General features: G+C 46.0%; 1 long non-coding RNA gene across 1 annotated transcript; it reads left to right on the top strand.

The window, feature by feature from the left end:
- The first annotated feature begins 3,688 nt into the window (after nt 1-3,688).
- Nucleotides 3,689-11,690, top strand: LOC121832890. Its single transcript, XR_005715509.2, has 3 exons — nt 3,689-3,870; nt 7,860-8,065; nt 11,523-11,690. It is a non-coding gene; the product is annotated as an uncharacterized LOC121832890 (long non-coding RNA).
- The last annotated feature ends 3,718 nt before the right edge of the window (nt 11,691-15,408 follow it).

Here is a 15,408-nt window from a genome sequence, read left to right on the forward strand (position 1 = left end):
CTTTGCATTACGTCACTTCCATGTACCTTTTCTCAAATGTCCAACCTAGCGATCCTGGTCGAGTACAGTTAGTCCCCAGCATTTGCGCACGGTACCTAGCTCGAACCAGATGGTCTCTTCGGGGAGCAAATGGGAGTTCAGAGGACCAAATGCTGCCGTTAGTCCTTTGAGACCATCTTTTTTCTTAGAGTGTAGGTTCCACTTCGACTCACGATGATGCCATGCAAGGCGTCCTGTTGTGGTGAAGGAGGCCGCTGCCGAGGCCGTGGTGTCTCCGTCGCCCCTCCATGAAGCTCCAGAGATTGAAGATTTCACTATTCTAAGCATGCTCGATTCTTCCGTGTCAATAAAACGCAAATTCATATATTTCCTTGCAATAAAAAAATATTGTCCGTCTTTTTGACATTTTGCGAATGCGTTCTGCATGTACGGCATGACATTTAAAAGGCCGTTTCGCGCTCCTTCTTTCGCGGGCACAATAACGAGGTCACTATAGGCGCATAGCGAAGGTGTTGTGAACCCTAGTAGCACCATATGTTGCCATAACGTTACTGGAATGTCACAAATGTAATGTAACGTTGGGGCACATTTGGGTATGTTATAGCAACGTTTTAAAACTAACGTAACAGGAACGTTCTCCTGCAACATTGTTTGACTGTCACTGAACGTCATGTAACGTTACAGCACATAGGCAAACGTTCCAGGAATGTTAGAGAAGCAACATTGGAGCAACGTTTAGAAATAACCTCTTGGTAACATTTCCATCCTGACATACGGGCAATGTTTTGCAGCGATGTTGGCCTAATGTGACGAAATGTGACACATCACCACATCTCACAGAGACTGGTCAAAGATACACGAAGATACCAAACTTAGAATAGTTCAATGTTGATTTTCTTGTTCAAACATTTTTATTTTTATACAAACATAAAGACCGCTCTAATGCTTGTGACTGGCGTGTTTGAAACAAATGTTCAAAATGTACTCTAGAAAGATTGCAGAAAACTAAAAAAAAATCTGTCCAAAAGGTTTATAATAAAATTGAATTTATTTGTGTGTGTGGCATTTCCCTGCACAATTTTATAATCAAGTTTAACATCATAATGGCCTAAGTGGTAGTGCAAGGCTGGTAAACTGATAATGATCATGGCTTACATTTCATTGCCATAGAATTGTCCAGTGAGCATCAACTCGATAATTAAGGTGAACAAAATGGTTTGATGTCGCCACACTAAAGCAGACGCAAACACACTAAGGCACCCTACTGTGGTTTTCGTCATACTACGAACGAAAACACAAACCAACAGATCTTGTCGAGAAGTCTGTTAAGACTTGCCTGTTTGAGCTGGTTTCCTTCCTGGCCCTTCACCCGTCTCGGATTGGCGAGCCTGCTCAATATTCACGAGCTAGCATGCACCCTCATCGTTGCTTTCAGGTCAGGGTCATTCGGATGCCCAGCTTTTGGAACGCATGCTAAAGATAACAAGAGCGTGAAGTCATGGGGTGTTATTGTGTTATCGAAGGTGGAAAACTCACGCTGATGACATGACGACCCAAAGACCTCCTGAACATGTATAGTATGGCATGAGTGGTAGCCTGTAAATTAATTTGGAACACATAGCTAGCTGAAATTATCACCAAAGGTGTATTTTAATGGTGTGCTCTATTGCATTATATTCGAAGCGTAGCTCTGTTTTTGTGAAAAATATGAACATGATTACCCTACGGCCAGGTCGCAGAGAGCTCTTGGGGTCAACCGACTACTCTATCCGACCCGAGCTTGCTGCAAAATGATTTCTACTATTTAAAATAGAAGCGAGGACTAATTTCACAACGGACTCAGGTCAAATCGAGCGATTGGGTGGTTCTTACTCGCGCCCTGTCTTGGTTGTCTGCGCCAGTGCTTGCCATAGAGATTTAGAGAAATCTTGGAGCGTGCAGTATAAAATACACCCTGGTTGAAAATTTGAAATAGTTACATGCGGAAGCTCATATATCAGTCCAATTTACAGCTCACCACTATATTTATTCGGAAAACTCAAAAAGTGGCTGCTCATTGCAACATACTGCGAGTGAGACGACTGGCAGTAGCCATTGTCTCATAGACGGAGGAGGGGAAAAGGGAGACGGTTGAAGGGGAAGGTGAGCGAGGAGATGGGAAGGAGAATAGAGGCAGGAAGAAAGAGGTCAGTTATGAAGGTCGAAGGCCGAAAACACACGCTCACACAAGGAAGTTAGGAGACGGAAGGAAAAGGGGACTAAGCATGAAAAGCTGAGGGAGCATGAAGAGAAAGATGAAGAGAAGTGGGGCAGGGAGGAGCAAGAGCGGACGGAGGAGAGGAAAGAGGGAAGGAAGAGCACACAGAGGGAAGATGAGACCAATGGGGGAGAAGGAGTGGAGGGGAATGAGGAGATGAAGTGGGGTGGGGCCAGGTAAGACGTAAAACATCACAGGTATTGCTGTGATGTTTTACGTCACGGCCACGGTTGCACGAACGTCAAGATCACACATCCCTGACCACTCAAAATGAAGAGCCATATGCACCTGCCACCCAAAAAGAAAAGGTCAAAGGCCATGAACACAAAATCACTCAAACGAGAGAGAAGGGGGAAGAGGGGAGGAAAGGTGAGGTGGATGGGTAGCGGGAAGGGGAAGGTGGACGGGAGAGTCGAGGAAGAGGGGAGGGAGGAATGAGGAGACCGAGGAGATAGTAGGGGAGATGGCGAGGAGGTGCAGTCAAGGGTCCGAAGTCGAGATCAAAGCTTAAAGGCAACGAACATAAAATCCTATGGAGGTAGGGGAGGGGGAGCAAGGGGCCGCTGGCATTAAATCATGCGAGGAAATGAGGAGGGAAAGGTTAGGAAAGGCAACATAGGAGAGATGGGACGGGAATGGGGTGAGGTGAAAGAACAGTGATTGAGGAGAGAGGGGGGGGGGGGGGGGGGCAGGTAGGAAGGAGATCCAGCATCAAGGGCCACGGATACACGGACGCACTCCGCCGACCACTTAAAATGAATGGCCGAAAGGACCATGCACGGCCATTACCGTAAAAGAAGAGAAGTGAAGCGCGCGGACGAGTGAGTGATGATGATAGCGCATACTATTGTTGAACAATATTTCCAGCGCCCGGGCGACTGTGCGTCACTCGTGTGTTTCTGCTTCGCTCGCAATTAAAATGAAACGAGTATAATCGCACACACATAGTTAGTCCTCGTTCACTTCTCGCCAAAGAGCTGTCGACACAAGTGGTCAGAACAAAACCAAACCATCTCGGGACATAAAGCTCCAATATTTGAGTTTGAGGCTTCGAAGCTCGCTCTGCGTGGACCACTCTTTGCCTACATTTGTTATCTGGACACATCACAATGGCACAGCACAGTCGCATAGCTACGGTACTACCGTTTCGACGTTAACTGTTCACTATCATTACCGATATTACGGTCGAGGTCATCCACTGATTCACTCCAAGGCGTTGCAAGATCACCATATCACCACCGTCCACCATGATTGCACAAGTACGGCTTTACGGTTATGGCTGTACGGCTTATACTAATTTCCAATTTCTCCAACCGATCTCATGTTTTATAATTCTTAAAGAAAACTTAATTTAGAACTGTCGGATAAATTTCCAGAGTTAATTCCTACTTGACACTTCATATTTAGTCGTTTACTCACACTGTTGACAAGCCAAGACGCCAAGATGCAGCCAAGATGTGCAAGTAGCTCAAGCCAAGCAAGGTCGAAGCCAGGTCGCCAGCCAGGTCGGCCAGGTTGACCACGTGACCGCATGTCAACGGACCCTCAAAGCCCGATTCTGTTTCATCGGACCGCTCTGCCGCTCTCTCGGCGTGGAGGAAACGTAAACAAAGGTATGTTTCATTTTTGTTTTTGTTGCTACTTGTGCTGAACAATGGAGCGGGCGAAGCGTTCGCTATCAGAGCTATCTGATCGCCAAAAAAGACGTAGGGTAGCCGAAAGTGTTCGCAAGGAACTTGAAATTTGGGATACGAGCAGTGAGGAGTCGGTGGACACTGAGGAAGCATTCCCTCTGCCACCTGGACAACAGGCCGTGGCAGCACATGCAAGATTTCCGGAGAGTTTGAGTACCAACGAGCTTCCGAGTGCGAATCTGAGACGAGCGATACGGGTGGTGCACGAAATAACCTAATCTCAAAACACCTGTGTCAAAATCCCCGCTGCGAATTCCCGCGTTACCTCTCCCGTCTTCAAAATCCCCTTTCCTTTATCCCCTTGTCAGTTCCCCCGGGCCAGTGCTCCTTAGAAACCATTTGGAAAAGCGCTTTTATGCACACTTCATAAAGCTCAGCTGTGCTATGACGACCCTAGCCGGGAGGCGCTCACTTGATCGAATGACGTTTTAGCGAACGCCCACGTTTCATCGAACGACACTTTAGCGAATAGTCGGACGCCGCGGAGCGGCGTTTTCGGGTGGGCCAAGCGAGTTCATATTTTTGTAATGAGTTGTCGCAGACTGTCGCCGCGAAGCGGCGTAAAGCGCAGCGCGACGGATGGGTTAACGCGCGCCCCCGTTATTCGCTAAAACGACCATTCGCTCAAATGTCGCCGTTCGCCAAAATGTCATTCTCTCTTGTGATATGGACCCTCAAGCAACACCGAGACGGACCTGAGCCGCCAAGCTTCAAGGGAACCCAGTGCAGTGAGCTTGTTTTAGACGGAGCGCATTTTTCTCTGAAGCCGTCCGACAACTGTGTTCAACTGAAGGGTGGCAACATTGCTGTCGTTGGGAACTTCATAGAGATAGCAATGACAAGCTAAAGGCCATTATGGGTAGCATTTTTGGACATCAAAGGGGCATATGACAATGTGAATCAGGAAATACTTTGGGAACAGCTAAAATGGTATGGCCTAGGGGGAACCACGGTTAAGTTCCTAGAACGGGTTTATACGGAGAATAGGGTGATTATGGTATGGGAAGCCGAAACTACAAAACCAGCAGCAATAAAAAGAGGACTTAGACAGGGTTGCCCATTGTCTCCCCTGCTCTTTATGATATACCTCAGTAGGATGGAAAAAAGGTTAGAACAGTGCAACCTAGGTTTTGACCTGAATTACATGGAGGAAGGACATAAGGTAAATCAACTATTGCCAGGGTTAATGTATGCAGATGACATTGTACTCGTATCAGAAAGCCGTGAGACAATACAGGAACTGATTAGGATTTGCAGCAGGGAAGGGGACAGTTTAGGACTAAAATTCAGTAGGGACAAGTCGGGTATAATAGTTTTCAACGATGAGAAGGGGGAACCCCTGGAGATACAGGACACAGTGATAGAACACGTAGAAAAGTACAAATATCTAGGGGTCTGGCTCAATGAGGGAAGGAAATATCTAGAGGAACACGAGGAGAATACAATTAGAAAAGGGAAAAGAAATTCATCTATTATGAAGCTCAAGGCACTATGGAACTATAACAGATATGAAGTGGTCAGAGGTATATGGAAGGGGGTGATGGTGCCAGGACTGTCTTTTGGCAATGCAGTGCTGTGCATGAAATCTGAGGTTCAATCAGGGCAAGAAATTCGACAAAGAAGCGTAGGCAGATTGGCGCTGGGAGCACATGGAAAAACACCAAATGAGGGAGTACAGGGGGACATGGGATGGTTGTCTTTTGAGAGCAGGGAGGCAATTAGTAAGTTGAAATTTGAACAAAGGTTGACTGAAATGGAGGATACGCGGTGGGCACGTAAGGTATTCAAGTATTTATACATGAAAAGTTTAAACACAAAATGGACGAACCGAACCCGAAAGCTTACATTTAAATATCTGCACACTGGTGATGGGGCAGAACAGACTACGTCAGTGAAAAAGAAGGTGAAAGAGGCGGAGAGGAAAATGTGGGAGGGGAGAATGCAGGAGAAATCAGCTTTAGCAGTGTACAGGTCACGAAAGCAGGAGATAAGAAAGGAAAAGCTATTTGACAATTCACTGGGAAGTGCTTTGCTGTTCGAGGCAAGAACGGGAGTTTTGAGGACGAGGACGTATAGGGCTAAATTTCAGGAGACCGACACATTATGTGCCGCCTGCCATAATGATAGTGAGACACTGGATCACTTGGTTTTGAAGTGCACGGAGCTTCGTCCTGCCCTCTCTGAAGGGGTAACGGATTTGGCCGGGACCCTGGGGTAAACTGGCGACGATGGAAGGACGGTAGAGAAAAAGATTACAGCGACAAAGAGACGATTAGAAAATTGGTGGAAATTATCTAGGGAAAATTAAATGATGGGCAACTAACTAGCACAGCTGGGAACAGGCGGGACAGAGGAAAATTGGGACTCCCTCCCGCGTGGTTTCGGCCCAAAGTCTCAACCCTGTCTCCCAGTGGGTCCGGTGCTGGGGTAACGCCGAAATGGTTTGACCAGAGAAAAATTGGCGACTCCCTCGCCGGGGGGAAGAGGCAGGGGGGTGATGTTTTTTAGTTTTTTTGCCCGATCCCCCGAAGGTCATCCTGGTGATATCCCACACTGCCTGGTGATAGTTAGGGGGAGAAAAATTGGTCTTAAAAGGGCGGGAGGAATCACGTTTTTGTCTTTTTAGACTTAGGCTAGGTGGCGCAAGCTTCCGCCCGTTACAAAGGGAATAGCCATTAACATCCATCCATCCATCCATCCATCCTTCATTGAGTCGGATGGGAACCGTAGCATCTGCGGAAAGTTTTTCCGGAATCTCAGCAACCTTTATACTTCAAAGTTGCCATCATCAGAGCTAGGAATTTTTAGAGCTACAGGGCTCTCCAAGTAGTATTCAGTGTGGAGTGTGCAGGACATCAGGTGGAAGTGCGTCTGCTTGCAATATAACCAGGGCTATGCAGTTTTTCTTCTACTTCACTTGCAAGTGGGATCAATGTTTGCAACCGTTGCACATTGGTTGTGCTTAATTCGAAAACTGTATTTTTCGTGGCTTATGAGTGGCCTTTGAGGTAATACAGGCTTGATTTGTTGATTTCAGGAAATGTACTCTGTTGTCCATTTATTTGTTGCTTTATTTGTTGATTTCAGGAAATGTACTCTGTGGTCCATTTTTTGGCGGAAAATGATGTTGCAGTTGTTCCCACCTGTTGGGCGTCCAATGGCCGCACGGCATGGCCACCCTACAGATCAAATCGGTTGATGATGGCAATTGAGAGCGTGAAGAGCCCTTTACTGACTGGGCCACATTCTCCTGTGAGGTGATGGCATCATGTTGTAAGTATAGCGGGTGTCTAGCAACCGGGAATAGTCAAGAATATTTTAATTACCGGGAAAAATCAGGGATATTGTCAAAAAGCGAGCCCAGTCAAGGAAAACGAGCCACAAATGCCATTGAGTACCCTGAGCAAGGAGTTGAGAACCTTGGGGCAGAGAAATAGGCTCTAAGCAGAGCCGCGCTCTGCTTAGAGCAGGGCGCGGGCTCTGCTCACCTAATGTAGAGTGTGCTAGAGCACTGCACGAGCCAGAATTTCTAGTCCCGGCCCGACCCGGCCCGGTAGGGGCATGGCCCGGGCCCGGCCCGAGCCCGATAGAATATTTAATTTCCAGGCCCGGCCAGGCTTGGCCTTGAAGAGGCACGGCTCGGGCCCGGCCCGGACCCGGCAGAATTTTAGACAGAAACTTGAGCCCGGCCCAAGCCCGACAAAATATTTGTTTTGTTTAATATAAGCCTGAGCTTGGCCCGATCCTGACAGATTATATACATGAGCCCGAAAAAGTTGGCAGGCTTTAACCTAAAAACTGTCTAAGCATAATGCGAGCATATTTGATTTAATGAACAAAAGGTTAGGGCGCAAACGAGCTTGTGGTGGTTAAACATTTGACTGGTGTGCTCGGCTTTCTTGTTTCAGTGACATATGAAGATGCAAAGTTCAAAGAAAATAAATCCGGAAGCGACGTCCGACCTATCAACGAATAATGAAGAGCGGGAGAAAAGAAAAAGGAAGAGACTGCTCCTTTTCCGTCAAGCTTGCCTCTTCTGCAGGAACGACCTAGCACTCAGCCAGCCCCTCAACTTCCAGAACGTGCACCAGTGCCCAAGCAAAAACGCACACGTGTATGTTTGCTTTTTGTTGCTACAATTTCTTAACGCTTTCTAGCTTTTAGATTTTTTATTTTATGCGATTAGCCTCAGCTTGGTTAGCCGCAATTGTGATAGTGAATGGTATCCATATTGTTTATTGAGCACCTGCTGTTTTGGTGTTTCTTTTACAGCGCAGCTCTTAGGCGCCCGTTTTCGGCTTGAGCGGTGTCGCCGTCGCCGTAACCGCGGCGATGTTCCGGCACCGTGCCGAAACGTCCCCGCTGGGTCACGTGACCTCTCGAGGTCACATTACCCCCCTTCAGGAGGGTCACGTGACCTCACAGTTACGCCGACGGCGACGCCGCTCGGAGGGAGGGGGGAGGGGTACACCCTTTCCTCCTCCTCCTCTAGAGCTGCGCTCTAATTTGTCGTTACAGGGAGTTGTAAACGGCTTCCCTTTTTTTATCTAGTCATTTTTAATTTACAAAGCTGCTAGTTGTGGTATGCATTCTCGCATAAGGACGGTTATACCCGTCCTTGAAGCAGTAATCTGTCTCCGTGGCCCATGATACGGGGAAAAGAAAAGACGTGTCTCCCCTCTTTGTTAATTTATTATAACCGACAGAACCGTGGACCTGCCGGATATTCGACATACAGTATATATACTGCATGTCGAAGATTTGTTGGGTCCACGGTTCTGTCGATTACAAAAAATTGCCGAAAAGGGCAGAGACGTCTTTTTTTAAGAACATATATGTTCTTAAAAAAAAGCTATTCTCCTAGGATAAAATGAAAACAAAGTTAAATCGACAAATACAAAATAAAAAAGGCGCTGCGGAAAATAGCTGTTTCCCTCTTAAGAAAGTGCCTTTCACGCATGAATAGAGGGTTGAAGTGGGAAAATGTGAGTGGCCGAGAACAGCCGCCTACCTCGCCGGAAAAGAATAAGTCTCGTATCCACTCAAGTTTCAATATGATAGCAACCTTCTATGATTCGGTAGCCAACGTTTAGGTGGACAAAAAATTTACCGGGTAGTAATTATATTTCTGGTGAATTTAGAGCGGCGTCAAAGCTATTTCAAAAGCGATAGTAAATTATGCAAAAAGAATTGTATTACTCTAAAATTTAGTAAAGGGAAATTCAATGAAACGGCGTCAAGTGATTTAATGAAACGGCGTTCGATGAAATGTCCTGTACCCAGTTTGTCGAACCGAAATGTTTTTCGTTCCGCTTTTCGTTCCGGTTCAGGGAGAACGGTTCAGCTCCGGTTCAACTCCGGAGTGAAAAAATAAAGGTTCAAGCCGGTTCGAACCTGTTCGTACTCATATGCTTCAAAAACAGTTGACGAGCAAAAGATAAACTATGCATATTGTATAAAAATGTTACAAATAGAAAGCAAAGGCTCACATTACTGTGTGAAACGAACGAGCTAGTGCTAGGGCACCTCGGGACGTGGGTAAAAGCGCTGTTCAATGTCAGGCAGCTGACCGAAGAAGCATATCCGGGGAAAGACGGCCCCTCTGAGACGATAGAATGAACTTCAGTCCAGAAAAGGCTCGCTGCGCGCTGACCTGGGTCGCAGGCACTCCCAGGGCTCTTGCGCCAATGGGTAGAGTTCTGGATGGCGTCCCCTTCTTTCCTCCCAAAACTGTAACACGTTAGCGTCCCTTCAAAGCCGCGGCTCCTTGTCTAGCAATGCTCAGAAGAGCTGTGCGCCTTGATGTTTGTGTTTCTGAGGAGAAAATGTTTTGGTCCTTGCTGTTTCTGCTACCAGAGATCGAAGCTTTTTTGCTGTTTTCTGTAACTGTAACTGTTGATTAAATCCCCTCTCCCCTTCCCGGTGCTAGACTTTAATTTCGGACTGATTATTAAATCCGCTGAGTTAATTGGAGAGCAGATTAGATGCGCCACAGTATGGCAACTAGTGCAGGTTCTAAAATATCCATCGGCCTTTGTATCACTTTCTTATCCAATCAGTTGTACAATGAAATCAAGGCGTCTAAAGTAAATTGAACTCAATTCTACAAAATTAGAGACAAGAAACACGCAAAAAAGTTAAACTAAGCCCGAAAAAAAAAAAACACAAGGACAGAGAGAGGTATAGACAACACTAGGGGTGTTGTCTATACCTCTCTTTGTCCTTTTTTTTCGTTCAGTCCGTGATGAAAAACCACCTAGCCCAACTTACCGTTTTGCCACCAAACAGGCTCATTATGGTCACTTTTGCTAATGTACGAATTGTGTATGTTCTAGTGTTAAATTTTCTTTGAGGAGGCATTTCCGGTCACCAAGAAAAGGTTGGGACGAATGTGAACTTTTGTTAAAGAAATACATAAGACCAGAAATCCCGGAGAATTTATAGTTACTCTGCTCATTTCGTTTGAGTTCTCGAAACAAACTATAAATTATGAAGACGACCGTTATCTGACAACCTGATAATGGAATGTTACAGAGCTTTCCGCTACCTATTTTTTTCGCTTTTTGACTTTCCACATGAACGGAGCACCACAAAAATAATTGATCAGTTTTGCCCAGGAACGAAAAAAGAATTATTTCGGTTCAGCTCAACTCCGGTTTGCGCAAAAATATTTTTTTTGTCTTTCATTCTTTGGTTTACTTTTAAGGTTACTGTGTTTTTCGCCACGCACTTTTCACGCAATCTGACTTTGCGTATGAACCGAAAACCGCATGGAAAAATATCGGTTCCGCTCCGGAGCGAGAAAAATTATTTCGTTCCGGGTCAACTCCGGTTCTTGCAAAAATAACGTTTTTTTTCGGTTCACGGTTCGGGTTAGGTTCAATACCCTGCCTGTACCCCATTGCCCCACGTTGTTAATGAGGACGGAGGGAATCGTTTTCGGGAGAATTGATATGACTAGTTGATAAGACTGCTGATCTGCTGCAAGTGCCAGGTGTCTGGCACTCATGGTGCCATTCCAGTCATAGTCATATGAACACCCTGAGAAGGCTGTGTAAAGGTGCCCTGTGGACCAGTTGCTACACTAGTTTGTTGTGATTATAAAGAAATGAGTGCTGGACAGGGCCCCAATTACTGCCTAAAAATCTTTCTAGCATGTTTTCATTAGGTCCACGTTAGGCTTCAGCTAGCTAGAGAGTTTGTTTTGCTAGCAGGTAGCTTTTTATGCTTCAGTGTAAAGAAGTTGAAAGAGGCCTAGAAGGAGAGTGAGAATCAGACACATGGCATGGTTTTCTGTGGGACTGCCATATCAGGTTGTTGTTAAACGTGTTGCCAGTGCTCAGCCATCAAAACATGCTTGAGCAGGCGCATCACTCCTTGTGGGTAGGTCACACTTTGCGGAAAAGGTCTAAACTGGATGAAAAGAATGGCTTGTGCATGCAAAGAAACTGAGGCGAAACTGTGTTAGGACAGAGGTAGGCATTTTTTTTTTATCTTGATGACACTCTCTGCACTGAAATAGGCACCCATTATCTGAACGCAACCAACTTTTTTGTTTTATTTTTTTGCAGGAGCAGCGTGCCTCTTCCCAGGAGTGACTGAGGGGCTGCCACAAGGGGAGAAGGCAAGCATGTTTCTGATTACAAGAATGGACAGTTGGGCTGGGCTAGTTGGTAAGAATTGATGTTGAAAAACGGTGCAAAAACCAGACAAAGAGAAAAGAAGACACAGCACCTTGTCCTGTGTGTTCTCTTATTCGTGCATTTTGCACTGTTTTTCAGCATGTTTCTGCCTTGATTTTTCTGTTATAGTTTTAAATGTCTGTAGTTGGTTACTTTGATCCCTGTTGGAAGCATGGAATTGGTTAACCGTCTTAAATGCATGGAATTGAAAAAAAAAAATTCATGTTACCTAAATCATTTAAAAGCTTTTTTTTCTGCTGCTTGCTGCTTGCTTTATGTTGCTGGGAATTTTAATATTTTGCATTTTTATTTCCATGCAGATCAGCCTTGTAATTTAGCGTGTTCTTTACAATTTTGTAGATCTAATAGCTTGTAAGAAACAGAAGCATACACTGGTACTTGTAACGTTCGTTTCGTTTTTGAAATAAACTTATTCCAATAACCTCTTGTTTTCTTCCGGAGTCTTGCTTCTAGGACTTCAAAATGCTGATTCATTAATGGCCTGTAATGCTCATCCATTTACTCATATCAGGCACCAGCTCAAAAAATGACTTCATGACAACCATATATGCAGTTTCTTGGCAAAGCTTGTCAATGTTAGTAATTTTCGGGTAACATTGTTCAATAATGTCCAAGTAACACATGCAGTAATATCTGGCCAGTGCCAGCATTTTGTTAAAATGTTTACTGAAAGTTGACAGAATAAAAGCACTGAGGACAAACACAGATGACCGCTCTTTCATTTAGTTGTGATGCTTGTTTTTTGGAAGCAAAGACTCGCACACAGGTCAAGATTAACTGCAAATGGAAGGCTTGATCGAGGGAACTTCAGGAAGATAAGGGTTGAGTCAGTGACACTCCATGTGTTTTAGTCAAGGTTCCCAGATTTTTCCAGTTCTGGCCCTTATCTCCCTATCCCCCTCTTCCCTCCCGCCTTCGGTATCTAGTTGATCTCGACCTGTGTGCGACTCTTTGCTCCTGAAAAAATAAACGTTGTTGCGAAATGAAAAAGTGCTCGTTTGTGCATGTTCTTCGCGTTTTTATTCCTTCACTTTTAAGTAAGCCGTAATGTCAGTGCAACATTTTGGTGTAACATTACTGGATGGTAGAATTCGTGGCCATTAACAACAATTGGCAAAGTTAGCTGACGTTAGCTGAACATCACTGATCTAACGTCCAGGTAACGTAGAGAGCTACGTTACTGCAACATTTTGATGCGACGTTACTGGGAGGTAGAACTGGTGGCCATTAGCAACGTTTGGCAACGTTATCTAACAACGTTCCAGTAACATTATTTGGGTAATGTCCAGGTAACGTACGCAGTTACGTTACTGTAACATTGTGGTGTAACGTTACTGGACGGTAGAATCCGCGGTCGTTAGCAACGTTCGGCAACGTTACCTGACAACATTCCAGTAACATTGTGGCTACGTTTAGTGCTACTTGGGAATATATAAAGCCATCAAACCCTAAGTGACATCCCGGGTACCAGACTAATTGAACCTTAAAACTTTACTCCGTCTGGTAACTCTGATGTGCCACTCGGCTCTCCGCCGTCGCTATAAGCCGGGGCAGGAGTTCCGCTGGTTCTGCCGACCGCTTACGCCACAAACATCCCTCCTCATAAGCTTCCCTGGTGTGAATACCCCTAATACTCTGCAGAATATTAAAGTGTATTCACACGGGGAGTCCCCTTAATATGGGCGTCCCCCGTGTGAATGCCCCTTGAAATAGAAAGTGCAACCAATTACCACCTTCACCAGCTCTACTCCTTTCCACACATTACAAGGTACGGGTATTTTGCTGTCTCGTCGACATCTTGATGCCTCTCCAGGAGCAGGCTGCTTGAAAGAACAGACGACGTATGCTACCGTATCATTCGGAGTTAGTTGGGTCACGTACAGACGAGATCGCCGTGTCTCATAAAGCTGAGCTGACAGATTGGCGTCTCTTGTTATTGAAGGGAATCGTAGCAAGAGCGTTATTTAAAAACAGATAAAATTGTAGTCGCTGGAGGGGGGATGCCTGTTTCGGCTCCGTTTCTGTGAAAGCCATACCGATGATGTCACCTTGGTTTCCGTTTAATGAACATTATGAAATGATTGTATTAGCGCGTTAACTTGCGTAGATCTTTTTCTTTATTCCCGGTGTCTCGATTGAACAGGTGGGACTAACAGTAAAAACCGTGTAAGGCGCAGTAGTGCAAGTGGATGGTTTCCTAAAAAGGATCACAGTTAGAAAGTAAGACACGAGCAAAATACAAAAAAAAAAAAAGTGGATAGCGCGATTTGAACCCGGAACTTTCACGCCGCGACGGCAAGTACCGGCGCTTTAATCTCTCGACCATAGCAGAAGGCGCGAGGCGCCGGCGCCGGCAGTGGTATATAAATATACTGCTACCGCTTTTATCTCGTGTGGTTTTTTCTTTATTTTGGCTCCTATTTACCCTCCCTGGCCGTAACTTTACCTGCCGCTCCTACAGTATAAAGAGGCGATCAACTGGACTCCAGCTGAAAGTCCCTGCATTCAGTTTCTGCGAGCGACATTAGGCTTTTGTGCTTGGAGCGATGCGGATCTCTCCGGCCATTAGGCAGGGACGCTAGGTACTTCCTTGTCCCCATGGAGCTGGTCATGTGACGTGAAAATCCCTCTTGGCCGCGGCCGCGGCCGCAGCCGCAAGATGAGCAAACCGGCCCAGGAGTGTGCCAAGAATGCTAGCTTGCTTGTTAGGGGGGCCGGCCAAAGTTACTATACTCCGTTTCACCTTAAGTTGTATTAGCGGCGAGATGTTTTGGTGGCGCCCTCCTATGGTTCCCCCTTGTGACGTCATTACCTTGCGAACAACAAGTTCGATGGTGTTTGTAAATAGCATGGTGGAAGCCTGAAATCATTGCACTCTCAAAGCAACACTGCCAACACCGTCGAAATTAAAGTTCTTTTATTCCTCTCATTTCCGTCGATGGTATACCCTTTCCGACGTCATAGTCAGCTTTTGGGCCAATCGTGGAAGGCCGACCACAGCGACGCTTTCGGTCGCGCACGTCGCCAATAGCAGCGAAGGCAAGACGCGCGAGACCATAGCTTTGGCAGCTGCCCTTAATGCACGAGAGCTTGTGCCGCCAAGATGAGCCCTATACTCTGTTTCATACTTAGCGTACAACGCTGTCAAACCTACTGGCGCGAGCTTGGGGCTTGATCTCGTTGGTCATTTGCACGCGTTCTCGCGCAAACAAACCCATAGTTGCATGAAGCCACGCGCTCGCGTCAGTCGCTTCGACAGCGTTGCACGCTAAGTATGAAACAGAGTATAGACGGTTTACACACGCGCCAGATTGCAACCGCCATTGCTGACCTTCCCTTGTCTTACGGCGATACCGTGCCACTGAAACGGTTGTTGACAAGCCACCAGAAAGGCCAATGCTGGGAAGGAGGACACAATAAAATTTAAGATGACAAAAACCTGGCATGCTATGTTAATGACGAAGTGAAGAAATTGGAATAAGAGGGAAAAAAAACTGAAGGTCAGTTATGGCGGCGCCCATGCACAGCTGCTGCAAAGCGTCTATAGATCTAAGTCCCTACGTTCCATGAGGTCAGTTGCGGCTCAAACTTCAAAACTTCTAGCTCGTCTAAATTTAATTGCAGGGTCCTTTTTAAGTGAACCGAAGTATGAAAGTGTCCACCGGCATACCAGGACAGTAAGCACCTCCTTAGCGCCGGCGGTCGCCGGTGAGGAAGATTCCACACGGAGCTGAGCTACTAATCGCCCTCTAAA

Source organism: Ixodes scapularis, unplaced genomic scaffold (genome assembly GCF_016920785.2).
Source record: "Ixodes scapularis isolate PalLabHiFi unplaced genomic scaffold, ASM1692078v2 PGA_scaffold8__174_contigs__length_109621045, whole genome shotgun sequence".
NCBI lineage: Eukaryota > Metazoa > Arthropoda > Arachnida > Ixodida > Ixodidae > Ixodes > Ixodes scapularis.